The following is a 26,094-nucleotide window of genomic DNA, read 5'->3' on the forward strand; positions in this document are numbered from 1 at the left end:
TGTACCTGTTGTGGAGTTTTTCAAATATTGTATAGGCTTGTTAAAAAAAGAAAAAAAGAAAAAGAAATGGGAAAGAAATAAAGAAAACAGACAAGAATTGCCCAGAATTAGAGATTTTGCATTAGACACAATATGTACCTATTCTACTGTCCACTCAAATGTTAACACTTTGGCTATCGCTTGACACAAACAAAAATAAAAGCTCATTTTCTTGGTTGCTGCAGAACAGAATATTTAAGACGTTATTACACTCCATCAATTTTGTTTCACGGCATACCAAATACACGGAACACATTGCACTTAAAATTTTCAATTGTTCTATTACATACCATCTTTACACATAAGTTCAGCAGAGTGGTATTTTCTTTTAAATATCACTTAAGATCACTCAATTATCAGAGTAGAAAGAAAGAGCCCTTTGGTAATAGTATTGTTGAATATTGGAATGAAAGTCCTTGAGCCGCTTGTCTTATGAAATAAGTCTTTTTGTGTGCATAAAATATAGTTCACCATTAAGCATTTTCTGCAAAATGGGGGACAAATCCCAGTGTAATCTTCATACAAAGTTATTTCAGGAGCCTAATGCCTGGAAAATTATGGCTGTGCCTTGTCCTAAATTTGAGGGTCTTTCCACATTTTCCTCATAAACCCTATTTTTCAGGGGCTTATGACTCAACTTCAGAAATTTGCTTCCGGATGAAGCTTGGAATACCCAATTTCAGCTGATCTGGTTATAACCAGGTGAAGCAAGACAAAAGTTTGTATTATCTCTTTCTCATTTGACTCGCTGGGTCTTCAGATTTAAAAAACAAAATACTTTCAGGTGTTTCCACCGTTTCTTCATTTTTCAAAAATCTGTAAAGATAACTTTGTAAAGATAAAGGTAACTTTGGCATTTTTTGAAATATAAGAAAAAGGATAAAATGAGAACGTGATGAGTAATTAGTATCTCAAGAGAAGGCTAAGGAGGTGCTGAATTGCTCACAGCCAACTCACCCTCTAAAATCCAGGCAAAGTCCAGTGGCTCCTGAAGCTCATTACTGCAGAATGGCATTTATTTTGAGCCAAGAGCTTTTATCGCATGAGAATGGAATACCTAATGGGAGCCTGTAGCCTAGGAAGTCATGAGAAAATTTAACCCTAAGTGTTCACTGCACACTGAGATGGTGCTCTAGATTTCAAACTTTAAAGAGAAGCCCAAGTATTTCCTGTGAAACAATGTGGTAGTATATCCTGCAGATACGTTGGTTCTTCCCCGAAAAGAAGTTTTGTTTGTCTGCCCTGACTAAACACAGAACCGTACATGCTCAAGATTAGACCAGCTATGAAATGTCTTGTTTTATTAATTGTGCATGCCAGTATGTTAAAACAGTCCCTGGTGGCCAGAGGTGTCTGACCATTGCAAGACTGTACTTCACTATGTATTCAAACACATAGGAGAAAATGGGGACAGAGGTCCTGATGACACAAATTCACTCATGAATTTGAAATTAACTTGTTGGAAAATCCAATGTTCTTTGTTAGCTACGTGTGGGGACTGCAAGCTTATTTAGAAGAGAAACCACTACTTATAATCCAATGCAAGGCACATTTCATGTCCTTCAAACCCTCCAATAGAATACAAAGATGAGCCTCAAAGCTGAGAAACAAGAAAAACAGATTCATGTGAATTTGAATTAATCTGAAGTCCTTATAAAAAATGAATTTTGAAGTGATGGGATTTGGGGTGCTGTTTAATAGTATTTGGCCACTTAGTTTGCTGACCCCAATAGCTATCCAAGTATAGTATGATAGAAATTAAACAACCCACAAAACATTTTTTCCCCTGTCTTCAGAAAGTGGTCACACAGTTAGTTACCTTTGTTAGAATCTCCCATCCTTTCTGTCAATGGGAGCTGCTATCAATAGTGCATGATAGGAACCCAATCTATCAATGACTTCTACAGCAGAAAGTTATGACTACATATACTGCCATACTTCCAAGTAGCAGGACAGTTAGAATACCATGACAACATGCAAAGATCAGGTATTTCTAGAAAGCAGAAGCAGAAGATCACCCAAAGGACCTATTACTCTACCCTCGAGATTCTACAATATGAGCAAAGACACTTGCCCATTATATATGCTTCTGAAGGATAAGGATACATCCCCCCCATACTTCCTTTCTTTTTATTTTTTAATTTATTTATTTTTATTTTATGTGCATTGGTGTTTTGCCATGGGTGTCGGGTCCTCTGGAACTGGAATTACAGACAGTTGTGAGTTGCCATGTGGGTGCTGGGAATTGAACCCAGGTCCTCTGGAAGAGCAGTCAGTGTTCTCAACCACTGAGCCATCTCTCCAGTTCCTTTTAGTGTTCTTAACTACTGAGCCATCTCTCTGGTTCTTTTTCTTTTTTATTTCTGAGACAGGGTCTCACTACATAGCCCAGACTGAACTTAAACCCACAATTGTCCTGCCCTGCCTCAGAATCTCGTGCTCTGGGATGACAGCCGTACACAGCCATGCCCTGCTGCAACTCCTTCTTTGTTAAGCATATTTAAGGGTTATGAGGTATAATTCCAACTTTGTATCATAATGTACTACTGAACACCAAGTATGTAATTAAAACAATATTTAGTACAAAGAATTTACATAGGAGACGGAATTGCTGGTTTTTTTTTTTTTTTCTTTTTCTGCTACCCTACAGTTTCCCAATGCCTTCTTCAATTGTCCAAATCAGAAGTGAGATTGTGACTTGGGAGCCTGAGAAACTCAGGCAACTGCAGTCAGCTTGCCCAAGGCCGCAGTAGAGCTGAGGAAGAGGGAGAAGTGGATCTGACAGGAAAGGAGTCAAGGACCATGATGACATACATGTTCATCCACTCAGTAGCAATCACACAGTGAGCACCTGCTGTAGCCAGTCGTCACTGTACTACAACGAACCAGGGACATAGGCCACACACAAATGAAAAAGGCCGAGACAGACATGGAAGCACAAGTGACAGTCCCATGCATGAGAAGGGAAAATACGTGTGACCGATGAGGAGGGCACAGGTCCTTTCCATATCGCAAATATACTCCCCTAGCTCCCTGGGGGAAAGGTTAAGGTGGTGTGTTCCAGCTTGGAAACACAGACCCTATTCTTACCACATAACTTCCTCTCTTAGAAATCCACAGAAAGGGTCCAAAAGAAACTCCTGTTTCTCTTTTTATTTCGTGCCCCTCAAGATCAAATGACTTCTGTCATCATTTAGGGATTTTGACTGTCTCTGGAAAATGACGGCTGGAGTAACCCAACCAAAATAAACTGTGGTGTGGAGGCCATTAGGCAGGAAAGACACACAGCCAAAAGTGCCTTCCCAGAGCACACACGTCGAGGAGGGTGAGAGGAAGTGAGCACACACTCGGCTCTTTGCAAGTAGAAGGAGATTTTCCAGTAAAGCGACAATAATTTAATTACAAAATGCTTCTGATATTGCTAGCCATGAAATCTTTTTTGGCAAAGCGACTGACTGAAGATGAGCAACAAGCTAAGTGATCAGTGGTAGGTCTGGACTAGAGCCAGATTGGAGGTCCTGTGCTAGCTTTCTGTGTCGAGTGCTGGCAACAGCAGCCAGGTGTTCAAGGCTGAACCCTCCCGCGAGGGTACCACCTAAGGCCGCCAGTCAAGGCACACTAACAAGGTTCAAGTCAGTGAGCCAAACATCGACATTTTTTTCTGCCAATTTGTGTAGCCTTCGTTCAAGCTACTAGTGAGTCTGATTTCTAGAGAAACATCAGACGCTCTTATCACCAGTCTGTGCAGAAACTCTAAAATGATAACCATTTTAGGGTTTATTTAAAGACAAATCACACTCACCAGGAAGAAGCATGGTAGCGTTTCAAACCTTAGTTGTCCCACAGTGCTGTGTGTCATAGCCAAAGTCTTAACCTCCCGGTGAGAGCTGATAAACACCCAGCGTTTAACAGCAGTCTGTGGGTGCAGCCATCATTAAGGGACTTTCAAGTCAGGGTGGGGCTCCATTTGTATTCAACAAGTCTTAAAAAAAAATGATGCTTTGTATTTTACTGGTAACTATCCAGACTTTTATTTAAAACAGAAACTCAGAAGGGGGAAAAAAACACTGAAAAAATGCTACACAGTTTCTGTTCTGAGCCATTAATTTTTCGGTCAGATCTAACTATCATTTAATTGGTTCCTGATGCTAAAACTTGGATTCCACTTTAAACACTTGAAACTAGAGCATATAGAATAATTTGTTATGCTGAGCTATCCATCCCAAATGTCCAGGGAAAATAAAACAATCTCAAAATAAAACTAGGCTACCTTCTGTGATGACACAAAATTAATAACATAGCCTAAGAAATGAACCTGCATCTCTTTGCCAAAAAAATATCATTAGACTTCTCATGACGAAGTAATATTTAATTCATATTAATGGTCACTGTAAAGGGGGGTTCCTTAACAACACAAAAATTCCATGAACATACGTTTTGAAATTTGACTTCATTTCATAATATTCAAATCATAGTTCAAAGAGATATGCCTTCCTTGGATGTGTAAATGAACTTTGACTTCTTATTTCTTATACTTATGAATTAATTAAAATGCCTAGCAATTCTTAACAGTATGATTTATTTCCAGAAAATTTGGACATTGAAAAGATTTTAATGCTGTCATGCTGTTATTATTATTCAACAATTTGAAATTTAGAAAGAAAGAAAGAAAGAGAGAAAGAAAGAAAGAAAGAAAGAAAGAAAGAGGAAGTGAAAGAGAGAAAGAAAACTGTGTAGCCTATAGATATTTTTCTTTTGTAAGAATGAGAACAAAAATATTGGATAATTAACCAAAAAAGTAGCTATGGAAATCTGCGTTGTAAATATGATCCTATTCATATCAAACTGAGCCAGTCAGTCCTTTGACTGAACTGACCAGCTCAGGGAAACAACCCCTCAATAAGAATTCCACACATGCAGATAAGCACCAGTTGGGCGATGAGGGGGGGGGCGGGGGGGGGGGAGGCCTGAAACAGCTGTTAGCTCAGCATGAATCTAGTGCATGGGTAACCAGTTCTCTGGAAAGATATCACATTGATCAGATAATTGATCCTGTCGGAATGTAGCCCCAGAGATGTGGTGCCCCCGATTCTCGGGCACTTCTCATGGGTAACTTGACGATCTGGGCTGACTGTCACAGTTACTACCCAGGGTCCTGCAGCCTCTGTAGTCACACAGCATCTTGTAAAGGAAGACCTCCTTTGACCACAGAATTGAAGCTTAAAGGCAATATGATGGAGCTGTTTGTGGGCCTTTGAAGCTGCGCAAGGAAAACAGGTCTACAGTTTACTTTAGAGGAGGAAGGCGTGGAGTTTCCTAGGCTCCCAAAACTTAGGGCAATACTACTGATAAAATCTTTAATTTATATTATTTTAAGTCAGCCAGTGTTACAAAGTACTGGTGATATGTGTGTTCCCACAACAGTCTTCGTTTTCTGGTTTCTGATCAGTTTCTTTTCCGTGGCAGTTTTGAGGTTTCTCCCTTGAAGTAGAATAATTACGTTAATTAACTTCTTTCCTTATTTTTCCTGGAAATAGCTTCCTCTGGCAAGATGTTTGGTGACTGCAATGATGCGGTCTCTCTAACTTAATTCCAAGAAGTCAGTATCTTTCCTCCCTGAAACTTCCACACTCGAGTACTACCTGTCTCAATGGAGGGCACCAGATCACACAAGAGAAAACTCCGTGGACTGGGAGACTCCTCCCATCTCCCAACTACACATGACTGTCCAAATGTTTCAGGTTCATTGCTTCAGTCTGTCTTTCTGCCTCCATCGAGGCCTGGATTATGGCAGTGTTTAATTTCTCCGTCTCTAGCCCTTCTTCTTCTGGGCTCTTTCCCTTTAAGTCCAACCAGACAGGTTCCTGTACTTGCAAAACCCTAGGGCCTGTAGTCTGAAGACTTCATTTCATCTACACATAGTACAGACCTTTCTGGCTCCACCTGTTGCCAGCTCCCATATTTATTTCAGTTTGCATTTCCCAAGTCCAATTTGTTTTTATTTTTGAATCATGCCTCACAGAATCTGCATCAAGATTCCTTGGAAACTCAGAGTTTCCTGCTCCTCCTTCATGAGCACCATCCGGAATCTTCTCTGAGGCCATCTGTCTCACTGAAGAAAAAAAAAAAGCTGTAGCTGTGAGGTCCCCAAAGCTGAGATGTCAGCTCATCACCTGTATCCCACGCTCTTAATCCAAGGAGTGTCAATCTGAAAGATGAGTAAAAGGCGTGGTTAGGAAGGGAAAGGAGAAGGAAAAAAAGGAAGAAAAAAAAAGAATAAGAGCAGGGGATAAACTCTGATCCCAGGTTTTTAGCTAACTGAGATAACCAACTACTGGAAAACCCATAGAGCAAAACCAAAAGGAACCTTTCCTTAGCCTTTCTTGGAAGCTTGTATGTGAGGTGTGAAAAAAATATCTAAAAAAATCTAACTGAGTTATTTGTGGAGATTGGTTTAAAACCAATACTATATAAAGTAAACAGAATAAATGCCAAAAGGGATGAGGGGAGCTTATTCCTGAAAAACGCACCCTAGGGATTGAAATGGGACAGAGAGAGGATAAAGGCTGACAAGATAGGATGGGGACAAACCACCATCCTCCTGTTCAAAGAGCACCAGGGAGAAGAAGGGGGGCTGATACATTAATAGTGGGGAAAGCTGACCCTGCAATTAAATGAATGGTACACATTTTGACTCACTCAAATTTCTGGGGCCAGGGGGAGAGGCGGAAGGTGTGTTTTCACTAATGATTAATCTTTCTCCTGTGTTTCCCAATCTGGCAATGTTGAAGTGGGGGGAGGGGGGAGGGATGAAAGCGGTGATACTGGGGTTGTCTCTGAGCCAACAACTGTTGAAAACTTCCTCTGACTGTTTACTTTGCAGTACCTGATGAGATCCCTGACTCGGAAGCATTTTCACTTTGGGGTTTTGCATCTAAAAACCTGAACATCTAAACACCTACTCATTAATAAGAAACATCAAATAAAGATGGCTACTGAACAAGGGTGATATCCCATGCTATCAAAAAGCACTGGGTCAGAGGTGAGGCACACTCGATTTTGTCTAGTTTGAGAAGAGAAAAACTAGTTAGTAATGTAACTCAGATATGACTTATAAAAACATTTGGGAAGTGGGAAAGTTACAAACGCCCAGCTCTAAGGAACCCACGCTTCTTATATGATGGGGGTGGGGAGAGGAAAGCAGACTAGAGAACACAGCAGGAATAAATAATTCTCAGTGATTTATTTAGGGAGCCTGAAGTGTACAGTTCTGAACAAGATATTGTCCAGAGCCTCAGGAGCTGGCGTAACACAGCACCAGCCATGCCTCCTGCGCTCACCCCTTCTTCCTCCATCTCTGGTTTCCAGGCTGCATTTGCAGGGCCTGTGGCAGCTGCTTCTTTCCTTTGCTTTTTCCTCAAATCCCTTATATCTATTCTATAGTTTTAATCATCTGGTAGATATTGACAAAGGGACATTTAATTGCCGGTCAATGCAAACACAAATTTGCATTTTACTACAGACACAGAGTGACTGTGCCAGATAAGCAATTTACCTTCATTCATTCATTCCCTCCATCCTTCATCATAGTTCAAAGGTCACCAAGACTCCAGTCCCTCTTCCTCTTCAGTGTAAACTCAAGATGGCAATCCCAGATGTGAGTCTAGAGAAGAGGAAACCTGGTGGAAGGGAGTAAAGGACGGACCAGCTAACTCCTTTCTCCTTACATCCAGAATTTATGAAATATTCTTACATGCTATTGGATAAGCATTTGTGCCGCTTCTTAATGTCAGTAACATCATTGTAGAGAAAACTTGAAATGATTTGGATGAATAGATAGCTAAAGGGGAAGACAGGAGGGAGAACTTACGGAAGAGTATAAACATATGTAAATTATTGAGAGTCTTGCTTAGCAGACATGAGATCCAAGTCCATATGTGTGACTGGGAATTAACAGCCCACTTTCACTGAAGGACAGCTGGAACACATCCATACACATGCTTCTTAGCTCAACACGGTGCCGGCCTCAATGGTTGCTGGGCTAGATGGTTTTCCAGGGCTTCTCTTCTCACTTTTCCCTGAACTGGAAGAACGCAATGAGAGGGTTCCAGGAGATGGCTCAGTAGGTAAAGAGCTTGCTGTGAAAGCATGAGAACCTGAGTTCAAATCCCAAGCACCCACATAAAAAGCTGCATGTGGCATGGCAAGATGTGTCCATGGTACAATAGTGGCTCCAATGTTATGAGAGTAACTGATCACTGGTTGGATTTCAGACCCATCCCATAGGATGAAACGCAGGCCTGGTCCAGTAGAACCCGCCAAGAACCCATGGATGGGGAGTATATAGGCTCCAGGTGAGTGAAACTATTACTACTATTTTGCTAAATGGACATAGTCTCAAGCTACCTTCTAAATTCATGTCTCTCTACCCAAAGATGAGTGCAGTTCTCAGATCTCATCAGAGAAGTTTCTTTGTACAATGGATAGTAGTTAACACAGAAACTCACAACTGGTCAAAGTGCAGGGGATAAGTGCCTGTAGAGAACTCAGTCATAAATGAGATATCATTATCACACCCCCTACCCACAGAGCTCAGAGACTAACATGACAGTGGGACTGGAAAGACAGAAAGAACCAGAGGTTGGGAAGGACTGTCGTGACACAGTGTCCACTGGACATAACAGGCACCCTGCACTCATGAACTCAGAGCAGCTGTGGTTGCCCTCACAAGATTCAGCCGGCCAGCCTTTGCTCTGTGGATTTGGAGGAAAGGCGGTGTTTCATGGGGAGAAGGAGCTGGTTCATGAGCTCCCACGACTAGCAGAGGAGCTACTGAAGTCGATGGCTTCTTGAGGAAGAAGAGTCAGTTTTCCTTAATGGTGTGGCCCCTAGTAGACAACCACAGTCCAAGGGATGTCTTCATACTCATTACTATGTTGGTAGCACAAATTGGAATCAATGGGTCATTAGCAAAAGAAGATAGGAAATTCGGAGGGATGGAGGGTAAATCTGGGAGGAGTTAAGAAGAGCACTGGGGGTGAATATGATCAAAATACATTGAATGCATGTATGAAATTCTCAAAAAAATAATTTAAATAGTCTATATATTTTTTAAAGCCAGGTAGTAAGTACAGCATGTAGAGACAGGACCATCCTGGGAGTTTGATGATCAGCCAATCTAGCCAATCCATGAGCTCCAAATTCAGTGAGAGGCCCTGTCCGAAATAATAAGGTGAAGAATGAAGAATGATAGAGGAAGATACCTGATGTCAACCTCTGACCTCCACATATGAGCATACCTGCATATAACACACACACACACACACACACACACACACACACACACACACACAAAAGAAAGGAGAAAAGAAGGATGGAAGAGTACTGGTTTGTTGTTGTTGTTGTTGTTGTTGTTGTTGTTATTTATTTGGAGGCACTGTGCAGGAAGTAGAGACGGGGATATGCAAATCTTAATATGACTAGGGAATTGAGCCACACTAGTAAATGGCATGCCCAGGATTATTAGTTCTCCAGTCCTCAGACTCCTAACTGGTACTCTTCTATCAAGACATGACCTATGCACTAAAACATAAACACCAAAACAGGCTTTGGGTTAGAGAGATCAAACATTTTATTGCATCATCTAGGGATGATGCATGCAAATCTGATTTTCAATGCCTCCCACACTCCACTCAATGTCTAGACTGAGTTTTTTCCTTTGTCAGATCTCGGTTTGAACAAAAATAAAACTGAAAAACAAGAGTAGTCCTTAGTTGGAAGTACCTCACAGCGATGATGAAGTAAATTCAGCTATCCCTAAGACTAATAGCATCTGGAACTGTACCAAAGGCTTGGGATGGCACCAAGAAAGGACTATGTCCATCCCTGCCCCTATTTGTAGAAATAGATAACATACAAATAACAGTAACAAATGGACGTTCATTTCTTTCACATGGTGGTTGAAGCAGTCCCACATGTATGAGAGTTCTGGGGTGCCAAGAAGCCAGGATCCCTCGAGCCTTTGCCCCATCACAGATACCTGGTTCTAGCCCGCCTTTGCATTCCAACCAGCAGAAAGAAGGTGGGAAAAATAAGGCACGCCCTGCCAGTCTGAGGACACAACTGATAGGTCCCAGGTGAGTGAACCTATTACTAATACTTTGCTAAATGAACATAGTATCAAACTGCCCTCTAAATTGATATCTCCCTACCTGTAGGTTAGTGCCATTCTCAGACCTCAGAGGTCTTCTTCAACAGAAGTCACATATCTGATCGGCTCATCCCCTTCACAGAAACACACAAAATTATACAATCGGTTCAGCTAAAAATTCTGCCTGCACTGTAGCAGACACAGAGCACAACCAGCTGCTGCTGCCACAGACCCAGAGAGTCACTTGGGACAGGATTCCCCTTCACCCCTCCACCTAGTAGTGTATTTGCTATCACTGGGGACTCCTGTTCAATCTGAACTACACTTTCACTGCCAGGCAATGTCGCTGGCCACTCCTCAGAAACTGAGAGCCACAAACTCAGACCGGCTGACAAAGGATCTGCTGTAAGGTCACCTGCCCCTGAATGAATATACACCTGGTATTTTTTTAAGCACCTGCTCTCACCTTAACACGAGGGCAAGAACTGATTTGTGAACACAAGAAACATTGCCTACTTTACAGGAAGATATCAGTCCATGAGAAATACATGGTCCCGTCCCCCTTCTAGGAATTTGTGTAGCCTTTGGTACAGCAAGAATATTATATCACTTTAATTCTTGAGATATGAGAAAATGAAAGCGATCTTTCTGAGCACATTTCTCTCTCATGTACCTATCCTAAGCAGTCACTACATTAATAAAGGAGAGGAACATTAAATCCAGGGTTAAAATGAATTGTACCTGGCTCCAATTAAAATGGCATTGAGCATATGCACGCAATTCATTTAGATTAATAATACCCCCATCAAAGAGCACAAAAGACATCCCATGTGACAAGAAAGCTGAGGTCCTCATTGCTGTCCAGAGCATGTACACATACCATCCAGTAGTTATACTACACTGAAGGCACTGTCAAACATCTTGTATAAGGCAACATTAAATATGGGTCTGGAAGCCAGTCAGAAAATCCCTAAGCTGAGTTTACTTGAGGGTTTAGCAATATAAATCGCCAAAGAAGAGAGTGTCTCCTGGAGAAACTGCTCCACAGTGTAACACTACAAGCAGCCATGTGGAATCATATTTCATCAGCTGAGTGAGATCCCCTGGCAGGCCATCTCCCACGGGGAAGATGCAACATCTGTAACATCTCCAGCTCTGGGAAAAAGATGACATAGAATCCTAGAAGAACAGCATTTCCCCTTAGGACAGAGCAACATGCAAAGGCATGGGCCTCAGCAGCTGTATCACAACTGGCAAGCCCTACTGTCAACTTCTCACACACACACACACACACACACACACACACACACACACACACACGCACGCACGCATGCACGCATACGCATACACACACACACACACACACACACACACACACACACACACACACACACACACGGTGGGGTGAAGAATGAAATTTGCAATAAGAAAGATAGCTGTATTCCTCATTAGTACATGTTGTGGTCAAATGATTAAGGCTGTCACTGGAAATTATTTACCTTTTGCCTTTCTGTTGAAAAAAATTGAAAGGCCATTTGTGATGGAGAATCTGGCTGCTTTTCACCTTTGATAATAATATCCTTCTTGAGGGGTAGAATTCTAATTTTTTTTTTTTTTTTTTTTTTTTTTTTGCTGAGCGTATTACGGCTACCCAAAATAAAACATCACATGTTCCAGACTCCTTTCAGCTAGGTGTGACCACATAACAAAGTACTACTCAAGGGATGGTTAAGGGGGTCATTTCCAAGCCCTTTCTGTGTCCTGGTGCTTCCTTTCACCTTCTTCCTGACTGAAAGCCCAGATCTGACTGGAGAGGTGATGGACCATGGCTCCAGCAGCTAGCTGGGTCCCTGGGTAACTATGAGAATGTAAGTCAGAGCTTCTTAAGGCGGGCTAAGTTGCTGCAACAAAGACAGCCTAGACTTCGTGACGTAGAAAACATTGCTTCTCTCTTGTGTAACACTTCAAAGCAAAGGTTCTAGGAAATAGGTTAGTTTTGCTCCCATCGTTACAGGAATTGAGGATCTTGGGATTCTGCTGTCTGCGTGTGTATGGCTTCTAAAGCCCCTCGAGGTACCACTGTCTAACCAGAGGGACAGAAAGCCTGGTCCAAAGACCTTCAAGGGAGAGTCACCCTCAGCCTGTCCATTCCCCTTTCCTGGAAAAGCTTCCACATCCAGCTTCAGGGAAGGCTGTGAAAAACTCCCGTCCCTTCCCAGACAGCCACATTCGGACACACTTCACTCCTGTGGCTAAGGAGAAACTTCAGTCTCTGGACAGGGGGGTGAGAGAGTAAGATCAGAGTCTGCACCCCTAGTGGGACCTTCCGGAGCCCCATTCTCCTCTTCCCACTCTACACTGCTTTTACTTGAGACAAAACATAATTTTTGTATTGTTACCAGTTTAATAGTAAAACGTTGTTTTCCTCCTTTGCAGTTTAAACTAATTCTAAACGGTATACAATATTTGGTTTTACCTTTAAATGGAGGACTATTTCAGCTTGAGTTCCAAATACATATGGTCCTTTAACATATTATTTAAGTTATGAAGATTTGTTTAGCCATGGCTGCAATTTTGAGTTAACTTTTAAAACACAGAGGTGCTGAGATGCCTCCGTGGGTAAAGGCACTTGACACCAAGACCGACTACCCGAGTTGAACCCTGGGACTCACATGGGGAGCAGAAAGAGCCGATGCCTGCAGGCTATCCTCTGACCTCAACACATGCACACACATACATGCGTACACACCCACAATAAATAAATGTAATAAAATTCGATTTTTCCTTATTCTCCTCCCTCTTTCTGGCCCTTTTACTGTACAATATATCAAGTGAGTCTTTTGGGCCGAGATGCTGACAACACTGATGTAAATTCTAGATTCATCTGAAAGAGTGACATAAATTCTAGACTTGGCAGTTATCTGACAGGTGACAGCTTCTTAATCTAGATTGCTTAAGAAGCCATCAAGTCAACTCTCCATTTTTGAAGTAAGATTTTAAAAATAACAATCATTTATCTAGTGAATGAGATTTTGTGAATTAAAATAATAATGAAATAAAAAAGCAAATGTAGATCTCTTGTACAGAAGCATTTTTAAGTGATTTCAAGCAGTATATGTGATTTCCTGTGTTAATACAAAACTTTTTCTTGAGACTGGTAAAAAATAGATTGAGGGTCATGGTAGCTTGACAGTTCTGTTTAGTTTTTGCTGGGCTGTGTTAGCTTTTGTTTGTTTGTTTTATTTTGTTTTGCTTTTGAGATTCTGATACCTCTCATGTACCTCCAATGGGCCATTTACACTTGATGTAACCATATCTTTTAAAGAGCTCATATACACATATATATTTCACAAAGAAGGGGGCAATCCTTAGATTTTTATGACTAAAAACTGCCTAAATCGGGTGCTCTTCAAAGTCTAAACCAGCATCAGCACCCTACCCAGGGGCTAGGGTCACACTTAGCATCACATGCTGCAGAAGTACAATTAAAATGACAGAGGTTTACTCATTAGCTTCATGGAGAGTGCTGAATAGGAGGACAAGGAGACAGGGCTTCTGGTCTTTATTACCACATCTGGGCTCCCGACCTTCACCGATCCCTTAAAGACTTTTGACATAACTTTCCCACTCATTAAAGGAAATGTTTGAATAATCTCAAAAATCTTGTTCTATTCTGCCAATTATCCCTCTAGTTCTAAAGTCCCCCTGTCCTGTAGCCACAGGGTTCTGCTAACAGTGAGGGCAGCAAACTGCCCAACTTCGTAGTAAAAGTGCTTAGGAACCCAGAAGTAGCTTTTGAATTACTCAGAAATGGCTATGTGATTGCGTAAGTCATGGGGCTGTGTTTTGCGCCCTCCATGACAACTTTTAGAAACTTCGAGTTACCTTTTTACTGGGAGTTGGTTGTTTGCCAGGCATGGTGCCAAGTGAATTACACACAATATCTCGGTTAATCCTCTCGACAACTCCATGAGGGTGGCAATAGTATCCCCATTGCACAGATGAGGAATCAGAGGCTTAGGGTGATTTAAATAATTCGCCTGAGCCATGCAGAGTATCAAGTAGAACCCATGGCTGCCCAGCTCTAAGTGCAAGCTCTGCAGCCCTGGGAGAGATGCCCACAGGAGGTCAGTTCGTTCGTCCTAGCCAGCTCTCTTGCCCCTACTTTTGGCCATGCCCTCTGAGTCACCCATATTTAATTACACCATGAAGTCGCCATAGTAAACATTCTTTGTGTCCCTCCCAACTCCATTCCCTTACATCTCCTAATAATAGATGCAAACATTAATTGAGCATTTGCCACAGTTCTCAGCTCTTTAAATAGATCTTCTCACTCAGTCGTCACAGCAGTCCTCCGAGGTCGATACTACTAGTTCCTCCCTTTCCCAGGAAGGACACTGAGGCACAGAAAAACTACCCAACTAACAAGTTAAAAACAAATATTGGAATGTAGTTCTAATTCCAAAGTAAATAAAAAGTGATAAACGCTGGTAAGATCCTAAATTAACGTTTATAGAATCTTTTACAACGTGCTGGGCCCTGTGCTGAGTGCTGCATATCAACTGTCATATGTAATCCTCCTGACAGTCCCACAAGATCGGTATTATTGCGATTAATGCCATGCTTCAGGTGAATGCCAAACCCTGCATGTCTTGGTTAAGTCATAAGAGAAAGTCATCCTGAGCCTCTCCAGTGCCAAACCTTGTCACTATGAGGATGAGACGCCGTACAGGTTTCTTGTCAGAAATACTTGTGTGTTTTCCTGACAAATTACCCAACCCAACTTTGCCTCGGTTTTTCTGGATTTGAAGCCAGTGAATTATGAAGACTTCATGTTGTTACTATATGAAAACCACTTGGAACCATCTCCAGCATTGAGTAAGAACCATAGAGCCATCAAGACGAAGTAAATGGGAGCCCAGAATTGGCCCTTTGTTAGCAAGGCTGCTTTTGTTTCTCTCTGTGTCCCTATTTATCATCTATAAAATATAGTCTTTAAAAAATATGGCTAGGGAGATAGCTCAGTCAGTAAAGTGCTTGCCTTGTACACGTGAGAACCTGGGTTTGATTCCTTGGAGCCCACATAAAAATGCTGGAGTGGTGGCATACACTCATTATCCCAGCACTAAGGAATCAAAGACAGGAAGTCCCCTGGGGCTCCCTGACCAGCTAGCATGTCATGGCTGGTGGGCTCCAGGACAATGAGAGACCCTGTCTCAAAGGAGATAGATGCTATTCCTGAGGATTACACTTAAGCTTCGTCTCTGGCCTACACACACACACACACACACACACACACACACACACACACACACACTCCCATACACAAAGAGAGAGAAAGCTAAAGAGAGAACAGGAACTACCTTATATTGTTAGTGTGAAGAAGAAATAGGTAAATGTGTGCTCAGAACCAACAGGGGTTGTATGTTTTGCACAGTGGTGTGTAAGTGTATAAGAAGTGTTAACCTTTATTGTGGTTATAATAATATATAAGTCATTCTTACGATTTTGATCCTTTTCTTGGTCACACAAAAATCTCTGCTCTGCCTCAGAAGTTATGTAGCTGGTCCTCCTTGAACACTTTGTCCTACAAGGAAAGCAGAGGTAGCTAAGCTGGTTGGCAACCAGTATCATTTCAGGTGAGACATACAGCAGTCAACAAACATCTTTTTCCTCAAACTCACCACCAGGATGGCAGGACTAAGTCTCAGTATCTAGGGAGAAATGATACTCCCATGCTAAGCAAACAAACCCACGCAGCCTGTCTTTGGGTGTTTTCTAAGAATGTGCCTGACTTGCATGACTGACAGGTTCAAAGAGCACAACCTTGACATGCACTATTTTGATGATCCAACAGCACAAACCTGTAGCTCAAAATATTGATGGGTGGCTGGTTGAATGATTGAGCCAAGAGCTGGTTTTCCTAGCTGCCTCTCTGAGAGTACAAGCAGCCCTGGTTCCCAAATACAGACTACGTATGGGTCTATATTGCAAGAAGACTCTGACAGCCAGGACTTGAAATTTGCCTCTTCCATTTTCTGTCTATGTAAACTTGGGCAATGTACCTTAAATATCTCTAAAATTAGATTCGTGGCTATCTCTACTCTGAACATCAATTGAGTTAACTGTATAAGTGCTTAGAAAGATGTTGATACAGTGAGAATATAGTAGGCACTAGTACAGTATGTGATTGGGTAGCTGGCCCTGATAGTTCAAAGTCATCTGGATTGTCCTGGCATGTCATACCATGCGATGTGTCCTCATCTGAATGTAGAATTGAAGTGAGTCTCCCTCTTTTGTGGGTATAGGCAGTCCAATAGTTCCTAGGACAGCTGTACCCTGCCTGTCACACCAGCGGTGAATGTCTTCCAAGCGTGCATACCTCCATGAATCATTCTGGCTGTTAAAGAATCATTCACCACCATGACCTTCTCCCTTCTTTTTGGGTCATGCTAATAAGGCTGTATCACTCGCCACACAAGCATTTACATGTAAAAATAATAATAACCATGCAACAATGACGTCTGTAGACTTGTCCTCCAACACCAAGAACAGTATTTATTCTTCCATTCTTTTTCCTGCAGCTGGCATTGAGTATCTATACCTAGCTACAAGGCTATAAGCCCTGCAACTAACTACAGGGCAATGTAGCTTGAGGTAGAATTTATAATCTAGGAGAAAGGGAGACAGAGGCAAAACAGAAAGAGAATGAATCAGAAAACCATATGATAAGTAAGCACAGAGTTTCAGGCAAGGAGTAGGGGTAGGGAAGTCAGTGAAAGAGTTGAGTTGTTGTTGTTGTTGTTGTTGTTGTTGTTGTTGTTGTTGTTGTTGTTTTAAGAAGCAGATAGTCCGTGGAAACTTCCCAAGAGAAAGTAAGTCCTCATCTGAGACCTTAAACAAAGATATGTTAATTCCACAGTTATTTCACCCTGTAGAGACAAGGCAACCGAGGCAAGAAGACCCTGATCTGCAGTTGTAGGAACTTGTGGCACCAGAGGACAGAGGCAGCAGCATCCTGAGGGTATGGAGCTCTGGGTTTCCAGCATCATTCTGTGCTCCTCCCTCCCAAAGACCTAAACATCAGAGGTTTATGAGTCTGACAACTTCAATGGCATTCCTTACCCAGGCTATAAAATTCCAGCCCTGCCACCACAGAGCTGCTTTTTTTGAATTTCACAAACTTAGAGATAACACTGACTCTAGTTTTCTAGCCAGCAACAGTAATGGAGCCCAGGACTTTAGTTTATATTTGAAGACGAACTTTACAACTGCATGAAGGGTTGCTTGTTGCCTGGAAAATCCAGACCAGTGGTTTGGGTGAGTGGGGGGAAAATAGCTTTTTAATTTTTGTAATCATTTTTTTCTATTTCCTACTTTGGCAGAGTCAGAAATTTCTAACTCTTTAATTAGTCTTAGATTTCCCTTCAAAGTATGTTTTGGAGGTCTTTGTTTATTTCAAAACACTGCATTAAAGTAATACATATCGTATAAAAACATTTTATCTATTCAAATTATCTGTGAAAATGTTAAGGCATGATGATATGATTATTTGTCACTTGATATTGATTAGTTACCAAAAAACAAAGATTGAACCAGCAAGCCAGTTTGGCACAATGGCATCAGCACAAAGCAATCATTCATCAAAGTGAGTATAAAGATTTAAAAAAAAAAAACTCTACCCATATTTCACATATATGCCTATGTCCATTCCCTTGGCTTTGCTAATACTGAATAAGCATTAAGTATTCATTAACCAAGAAACTTCGTGTGCCATGGTAAAACTGCTTCAACCAAAATATTCTATGAAGATCCTTTGCCAAGCGTGTGAACACTAACACTCCACAGCCAAAGCTGGCTGACTTCCATCTTCACTGTCTTCTAACTTGACACATGAAACATTGACACCTCACTCTAATTCATCCTATTCAACCAATTCAACTGTATCAGTGCACATTTATAACAAAAAGAGAAAGTTTTATTATTAGAAGGAACAAGATAGTAGTATTTGGTGTAATTATAATCGGTAACCTGAGGCATGCCCAAAGTTAAGTCAATAAAGGTTATTTATAAAGCATGAGGTACCACAGTACTGTCAGGAATAAATAGAACCCAAGACTTCAATTCCCAGCTTCAGCTACTACTTCTTTCTCAACTGACATAATGACCTCTGCAGTTCTGAGAAAGGAACCATGAAAATATTGTCACCATAAAGAGGGTTTTCTGCATTCTTTATTTGAAGATTATTGTGAAAATGAGCTATGATTACCAGGTGTTTACTCCTCCAGAGAATGAAATCCTATCAGCGTTTGCTCTCATCGTCTGGTTTTATAAACTACACCCATGGAGCTGTGCCCGGAAAAGGGCATGGAAGGCGGGGTTTGAGGCTGAAGGCTTGTCCACTCAGGACCACTCCCTTGACTTGCTGCTCCAAGAATTTTCAAAGCTTGTTTTAATTTGGCCGATTTCATCTAGTGCCTTCTACAAGCTGGCACTGTCCCAGGCACTCTGGCAAGAGTAAGGACAGGCTCATCAACGTCACATCTGTGCTCTGTGGTTTAATCCTCGAAATAAACTCACGGGAGGTAGATGTGATCCCTTTCACAGATTAAGAAAAAAAAAATGAAGTTTAGCAGAGTTAAGAGGTATTTTTTTTTTCCCCAAGACTGTAGAGCCACACAAGCTGAGAAAGTTGCAAATATCCAAATTGCAAATTGACTCCCAGACCAGTGCTCCTAAAGTGTCTCCACCTCCAGGGGGTGCCCTCAAGCCTTTTTGTGATATTCTCAGCACTTTCTCTGTATCAATCACATACTGTCTGAAAGACAGCACCAGCAGTCAGCCAACTGACCTTTGAACCAACAGACTGGACAAGCAGAAGAGACTCAGAAACTGCAGGTGGAGGCAGCCGAGAGAATGTTGGGGAGTAAGGAGTGCCACTCTGCTCACCCCTTTCTCCCACAGGAAACAGTGGGGAGTTGAGTTCACCATTATTTTAAAGGGCTTGAATTGTTGTGTTCACATGTTAACACTCGTGTGTGTGTGTGTGTGTGTGTGTGTGTGTGTGTGTGTGTGTGTGTAAGGTATGCATTTTTAAGGTTTTTCCCTACATAATATGTCAAACCAACAACATGGGTATAAACAAAATCTTCCCTTTCAATGTAGTAGTAATAAAAGCGTAAATACTGCAAAGAACATTTCAAATAATATACACCCTGTGATCACAAAAATGGTACAACTGATAAAAACGAAGTGATAAATCCACCCCCTCACAGTGAGACGAGAGGGAAGGCCGGGTTCCTACACTGATGGGGGATGAGGATTTGCTTGCCGGTACTTTTTCATGGATGCAAAATAATTCACATTTGAAAATTTTCGTGATAGAAAAGTCTGTAGAGCCAGTAATCCGACCTGGCTCCCACACATGTGGGAGGCCTTATATGATATAGTGAGCACTCATTTTAAAAACAGATTTGGCCTCCACCAAACTACAGTTGCTTTAAAACGAAAAGAAAATGTATGTGGTTATGTGCCAATGCCAACAATGTTCCTATACTCAACTTTATTTCCTATTCAGCCAATGATAAATCCCGTACCAGCGATCAGTCTTCACACAGCTTCTCAGCACTGCCTGATAGACAGTTAGAGCCACTGGAAGACTTTTTTTTTTAGCACCGCCCATTCCCTAGGACCCATCACAGGCAAGGAAGTGCAAATTGCTAAAGCTGTGGCCTCAACTGGAGTTGGTGGAAAGGCCAAGTGTTCGAAATTTGGCTGTGCATCAGCAGTCAGCAGTGTTTGCCTTGCTTGGGTGTGATCATGGAAGCCAACCAGCAGGGCCTGGTCTGGGGACTTGGTAGAAATGCAGAGTCTCAGAGCCCCACCCAGAGATCTAGAAGTAAAAAACCCTGTGTTAATCTCCTCCCAGGAGATTCTGGGCACATCTGGAAGCACATCTTTAGGATAATCGGTGATACAAAGAGCTGCCATCTACCTAAGCACCTAAGATATTCCTAGGCTACATTGGGGGGGGGGGCTTTACATTTGAGAAAAATGAGGATCTCAGTAAACAAATCTTGAGATAGAGCAGAATGGCCTCGGGTAACGCTCAGTGGTAGAGCACTCTCCTAGTATGCAAGGTTCTGGGTTCATGCTTCAGTACCACAAAAGAGGGAGGGGCTCATTCATTTTTTTTCTCAGTTTGCTCCCCCAATTTGCATTGAATTTTCTTCCTTCCATTTCTATTGATCAGATGTTGAAATTTTCGAACTGCTAGCCTGATGTAAATGAGTTCCTTTCTCTTTAATTGCATGAGACACATTTAAGCACAGAAATATGAGTTGCAGATTTTTCATGTATTAATCTCTGTGAAAGAAGCATTCTCCGAGGATCAGGCAAGCTCCTCATGACAGCCTTGGGTGCCACAGGCAGGCATAAGTTGTTTACATTAGCAAATACATTTCAACAAAAACACATGATGGCAGTTAGCACTCCCTCAGCTCCTCATACAGGCCATTCTGTGGAGAGCTAGACTCTGAGAAAAGGATTTGAATTTGAAAATTGCCTTTTTTGTATTTGGCTTCCAAAAACCATGTGGAGATCTCAAAACATTTCAGATATGATTGATTTTCAATTCTCCACCTAACACAAGGAGTTTACCCGACTGTTCCAATGTTGTAGTATCATAAACGTAGAACTCTCCAGTCCACACTTAAAATGAACAACTTAATATCAACACAGAAAAGGCACATGGAAGGATGTTGATACTCAGAAACCAACAACCAAGCTGAAGTGTACCAACATACACCTGCAATCCCAGCCCTCCGGAGGCTGAGGCAGGAGGATTTTGAGGGTGAAACCAGCCTAGGTACATAGTGAGGCTCTGCTGAAAAAGGGTTGGGGGGCTAACAAAGTAAGACCCTCGTAGGGAAAGGGGACTTCAGTAGCAATAGCCCAGCTCTGTGCAGTTCTCAAGTGCTGAGGAGTACCATTAACGGGGCAAAGGGCTGAGGACCAGCGTGCTGTCTCCATATGGTAGAGCTAATACTCAGCTAAGCTGGTGGACTGATAAGTTGGTATAAAAAGGAAACAGATCAACAGTGATGGGTAAACAGTTGACACCTTAAGCCCTCACGATGTCGCCTCACTGCCTAATCACCCTTGATGCTTTCCTGGCACATCTGCTTCCCTTCGACCACTTGGCTGCAGATGCCACAGCACCAGGCAGAGCAGGCGACTCCCAAAGCTGCAGCAACCGCAGCCGACATCTCTTCTGATGACCACTCCCTTTCTCACTCGCTCTATTCACTAGTTTGAATATTATCCCGTGCCCAGCAAGGCACCAAAAAAATGATTGATCAGGAGCTGAAGAGAGATTGATAAGTAACCTGCTTGCTATTCAATCCTAGGGGCTTGAATTTGATCTCCGGTACCCACATAAAAAGCCAGGTGCAGCGGTGTCCTTCTGTAACCCCAACTCTGAGAAGTCACAGACAGAAGCATCCAGGAGTTCACTGGCCAACCAGACAAGCCAAATGGGTGACATTGAGATTCGGTGAGATGCCTTTTCTCAAAATGCAAGGTGGAGAACCAACAAGAAGACTACACATGGATTGCATATACACACACCTTTACGTAGGAACACGCATGCACACACAATTTCTAAATGACCTTAAGAGACTGATGGTCCCAGGAGAGTCCTTGCCTTGGAGGAGGTGGGAATGGGGGGTGGATTCGGGGGAGGGGGGGACCCGGAGGAGGGAGGACAGAGGAATCCGTGGCTGATATGTAAAATTAAATTAATTATAATAAAAATTTTTTAAAAAGAGACTGATGGTGTAGATTTCATCCCAGAGTTGGGATTAGAGACACATGCCACTGCACCTGGCTTTATATGTGGGTGCTGGGGGTCCAATTCAGCTCCTCATGCTTACATAGAACATACTTTACTCACTGGGCCATCCTACCAGCCCCTTAAAATACTTTCTATCTTAGCTTCATATTTTTGTTCTTCGGTGAAATGTAGACACTTTAAAACACTGGTCTGGATTCCCTTCCTGGAGCCATTGTTCCTAAAAGTAGCACTTGGGACTGTCAGCCTTCACTGTGGTGGTCGTGTTCGTCATTGTGGTCACAGCGCACTAACAATCCTGCTGCGGCCACCACCACCACCACCACCACCACCACCACCACCACCACCACCACCACCTTCACACTTCTTTCATTGTACATGTCTCTGCCAAACTGCAGGTGTAAAGCAAAAACGAAAAAAAAAAATCTTAAGTTTTACAGTTTGAGTGTGACAACGTACACAATCTCTTTGCGAACCTTTACATCAAAGTGTTTTGCTTCTACTGGAATAGAGGTCAGTTTAATGGGCATATGCTGAGAGGATGCCCATGAACAGCATCACAGGATTTGCCGTTCTCCCAAGACTTTGTGGAAAAACCAGGGAGAAAAAGAGTGAGGCAACCGGAAACCAAACACAGTGAAGCCCTGCTCAATGGGAGGGCCTGACTTTGAACCAGCTTCAGCTACAGCCGGTGGCCTTTAAAAGCCTACAAACAAGCCCCCACCTCCCAAACCTGTTCATTTGGTTTGACCAGTTGTCTAGTCCACACCCACCAGTTCTCTCCAGTCCTTCCAGGTTCCTAAGCTGGTACCTTCAGCACTTCCTTTCTTCCTGTTCCATCCCAGTGTCCCATGTCCTACAGCCTCGGGACAGTAGCTCCCACATACACAGCCCCAGCTCTTGGGAACCCAGCCTGATCATCTCTAGTCCGCAGATTGGCAGGAGAAAGAAGGGCCAGGGCAAGTTTTGTCTCATCACTGTGGCATTTTCACCTGGGCATTGCTGACCTCAGGGGCGTTCATGTCCTCCATCTTGTACATCCATTAGCCAGATGCTTGGAAGCAGCAGTTCCCTGTAAATTACCTTCTGAGAGTGTTGCAAGCCATGCCTTACTGGGGCTTAATTGCTAATGGAATTAGAGGTTAATCAGAACAAATTTGAAACAAAGAATTATTTAAGACTTGTGCAAATAAAGATTCAAGTAAATGCAATTTTCAGCATGGGAGAATGTGCTTTTCCTGCCTTTTTGTACCTACTAAAAAATAACGTGTACACCAAGCAAGCCCCTAAGGCACATGCCCTGTAGGAACTTGAATTTTCTTCATTTTTCAAGTCGCTTTCAGGAAATTGGAGGGGGTTATTAGTTTAGTGTCCATGACTTTTTTTTAGCCTTGAGTCCTCTCGCCCAAATTCGGAGAAGATGCAGTATGTGAAGAAAATTAACTTTAACATTAAATTTAAGCACTCTAAGGATTACATTACCTGTAAATGTTGGTAAATTAAGTATCATCATTATCTTTTGATATGCGAGATATTGTCCCTCCCCCCCACTTTTTTCCCAATGACAGCTGACTAATTAGGTGTGGTATACAGCTTTTTTTTAGATGCATATGCTTTTTGATCAGATTTAAGTCCCAGTCTGTGAGTTGGAACCCATAACTGACACTGTTAAAGTGGCCACAATGAGAAACCACGCAGGTCGTAGGCCCGAGGGGAAAAGCTACTCTTATTGTTCTTCTAAAGGAACACAGCAATGAAATACTCCTAATGGCATATTGCTATATCCATAGATAAGTGCATTGCTCAGCCCTCGTCAGAGAAGTTTATTCTTGCTGTAGATGGTAATTAACACAGAGACCCACAACAGGATTAGGTGAGAGACTCTGGAGTGCTCAGTCCTGAATAGGATGTCTTTATCCCACTCTCCCCATAGGATCAGGGATCTATGGAGAGACAGAAAGATTGGGAGAGCCAGAGGTGGTAGAAAGAACCTCAACTAGACACAGTAGGACTGATATGAATTCTCTGAGACTATGATAGCATGCCCAAGACGCTCAAGTCACAAAATCCTAACACTGAGAAGGGCAAGCAGATTCAAAGCCCCATTCCTAACCAGGAAGTTGTTTGCTAATGGTATCTGCTGAAGAGAGATAAAATCAGTTTCCTACAATGGAGTAACACTGGTTATATCAACCACACTCCAGCCCAGATCCCACACTCAGGAGTAGTTGGCCAATACAAAGCAAACTCTGTGTTTTTTGTATGCTTTTTGGGTTTTTGTTTTGCTTTGTTTTAGCTTTTTTCTTTTTCTTTTCTTTTCTTTCTTTTTTTTTTTTTTTTTTTTTTTTTTTGTCCCCTTGGGTTGTTTGTTTTTATTTGGAGATTTAATTTTTTGAAAGAGGAAGAACATGAAGTTGGTTGGTAAGGAGGTAAAGGGGATCTGGGAGAAGTTATGTGGTGGGAAAGAATATACTCAAAATATATTGCATGAAGAAATTTTTAAGTCAATAACTACATACAAAATATCATCTTCCGGGACTGAGATTCATGGGTTTTTTTGTTTGTTTGGCAGCCCAGAGATTTATTTTAAGATGAGTTTCAAGTAGCCCAGGCTGGCTATGAACTCCTAAACTTCCTGCTCCACTTCTGAAGTACTGGGATTAAGAACATGCACAACAGCTGGGCAGTGGTGGCACATGCCTTTAATCCCAGCACTCAGGAGACAGAGGCAGGTGGATCTCTGTGAGTTCAAAGCCAACCTGGGCTACAGAGTGAGTTCCTGAAAGGCTCAAAGCTACACAGAGAAACCCTGTCTCCAAAAACAAAAAACAAACAAACAAAAAGAATATGCACTACCGTTCTGGTTTTTTGTGTGTGTGGTACCAGGAAGCCAATGACTGAAGCCAGGGCCTCATGCAAGTTAAGCCAACACTCTACCAGTCAAGCTATGATTCCAGACCCTGAAACAATGTTTGTTATGTTCTCCAATTTACTCTGTGCTTGTGCAAATTCTGGCTTTCAGTTAATCAGCCTGATAGCAGTCCCAGAAGACAATTGTGTCTTCTGGCCTATGTTGCTTATCGGAATAAGAATCACTGTTGTTATAAAGAAACATCAATGAGACTTACCTTAGCAACTCAGTGTAGAAAGCTTTTTCTTCCCTTTTTAACTCAGCCTGTTCTTCACATTTTATATTTTCTTTGTGCTTCTTTCTGATCTTGTTATGACGTTCCTTGATGTTGTTATTATGACCCTGTTAGCTATAAAAATCCACCACCTGTCTCAGCAGTCATTGTCCTCTGTCCACATCATGTCCTTTGTCCACATCAACTGGTGTTGTCATTATTCAGGTCTTGTTTAGGTAGCCGTGTTGAAATTTTATTGGGCTTCCCCAAGGATAAGCACCTAATGGATGATCCACTAACTGGGTAGGCCTAAAAACATATACATGTGAGCAACATTATCTGGACTTGGTAGATTGTATTTATAAATGTATATATGTGACAATAATAACTAAAGAGAAAAACTATGCTTTACAATAAATGGCTCAATATATATTTAAAAAAGTTCATCACCTCAGGCCACTATTCCTAAGACTCACTTCTATTGAAATTAAAAACTTAATAAGTAAACATCAAACTGCCAACTTCATCCAAAGGTCTTGCCATCTTGATCGATTGTTTTATTTTACAGTTATAATACAAGACAGGCATGCTTCAGGTCTGGCTGATGCTACTCAATGTCATGTGGAGAACTGTGTGTCCTACTCTTAAGTATACTACTAAGATGCACCAGAATCTAGAAGTAAGAAGAGGGATAGGAGGGGCACCACAACCCAAATTCTCCCATTGATATGTGAATGAAGGCTCCTTCTTTACCCTCCTGAGTGCTTAGGAGCCAGTGGCTCTCTAAGTGATGGAATAAACTTGTAAACTCATGAAAGTTTTATGAAAATGAAGAATACATTTGTAAATCAAGCTCGCTCTCTCTTTCTCTCTGACACACACTTGCGCACACGCACACACACCACACACACACACACACACACACACAC

The sequence above is a fragment of the Peromyscus eremicus genome, chromosome 6, assembly GCF_949786415.1.
Source record: "Peromyscus eremicus chromosome 6, PerEre_H2_v1, whole genome shotgun sequence".
NCBI classification, from domain to species: domain Eukaryota; kingdom Metazoa; phylum Chordata; class Mammalia; order Rodentia; family Cricetidae; genus Peromyscus; species Peromyscus eremicus.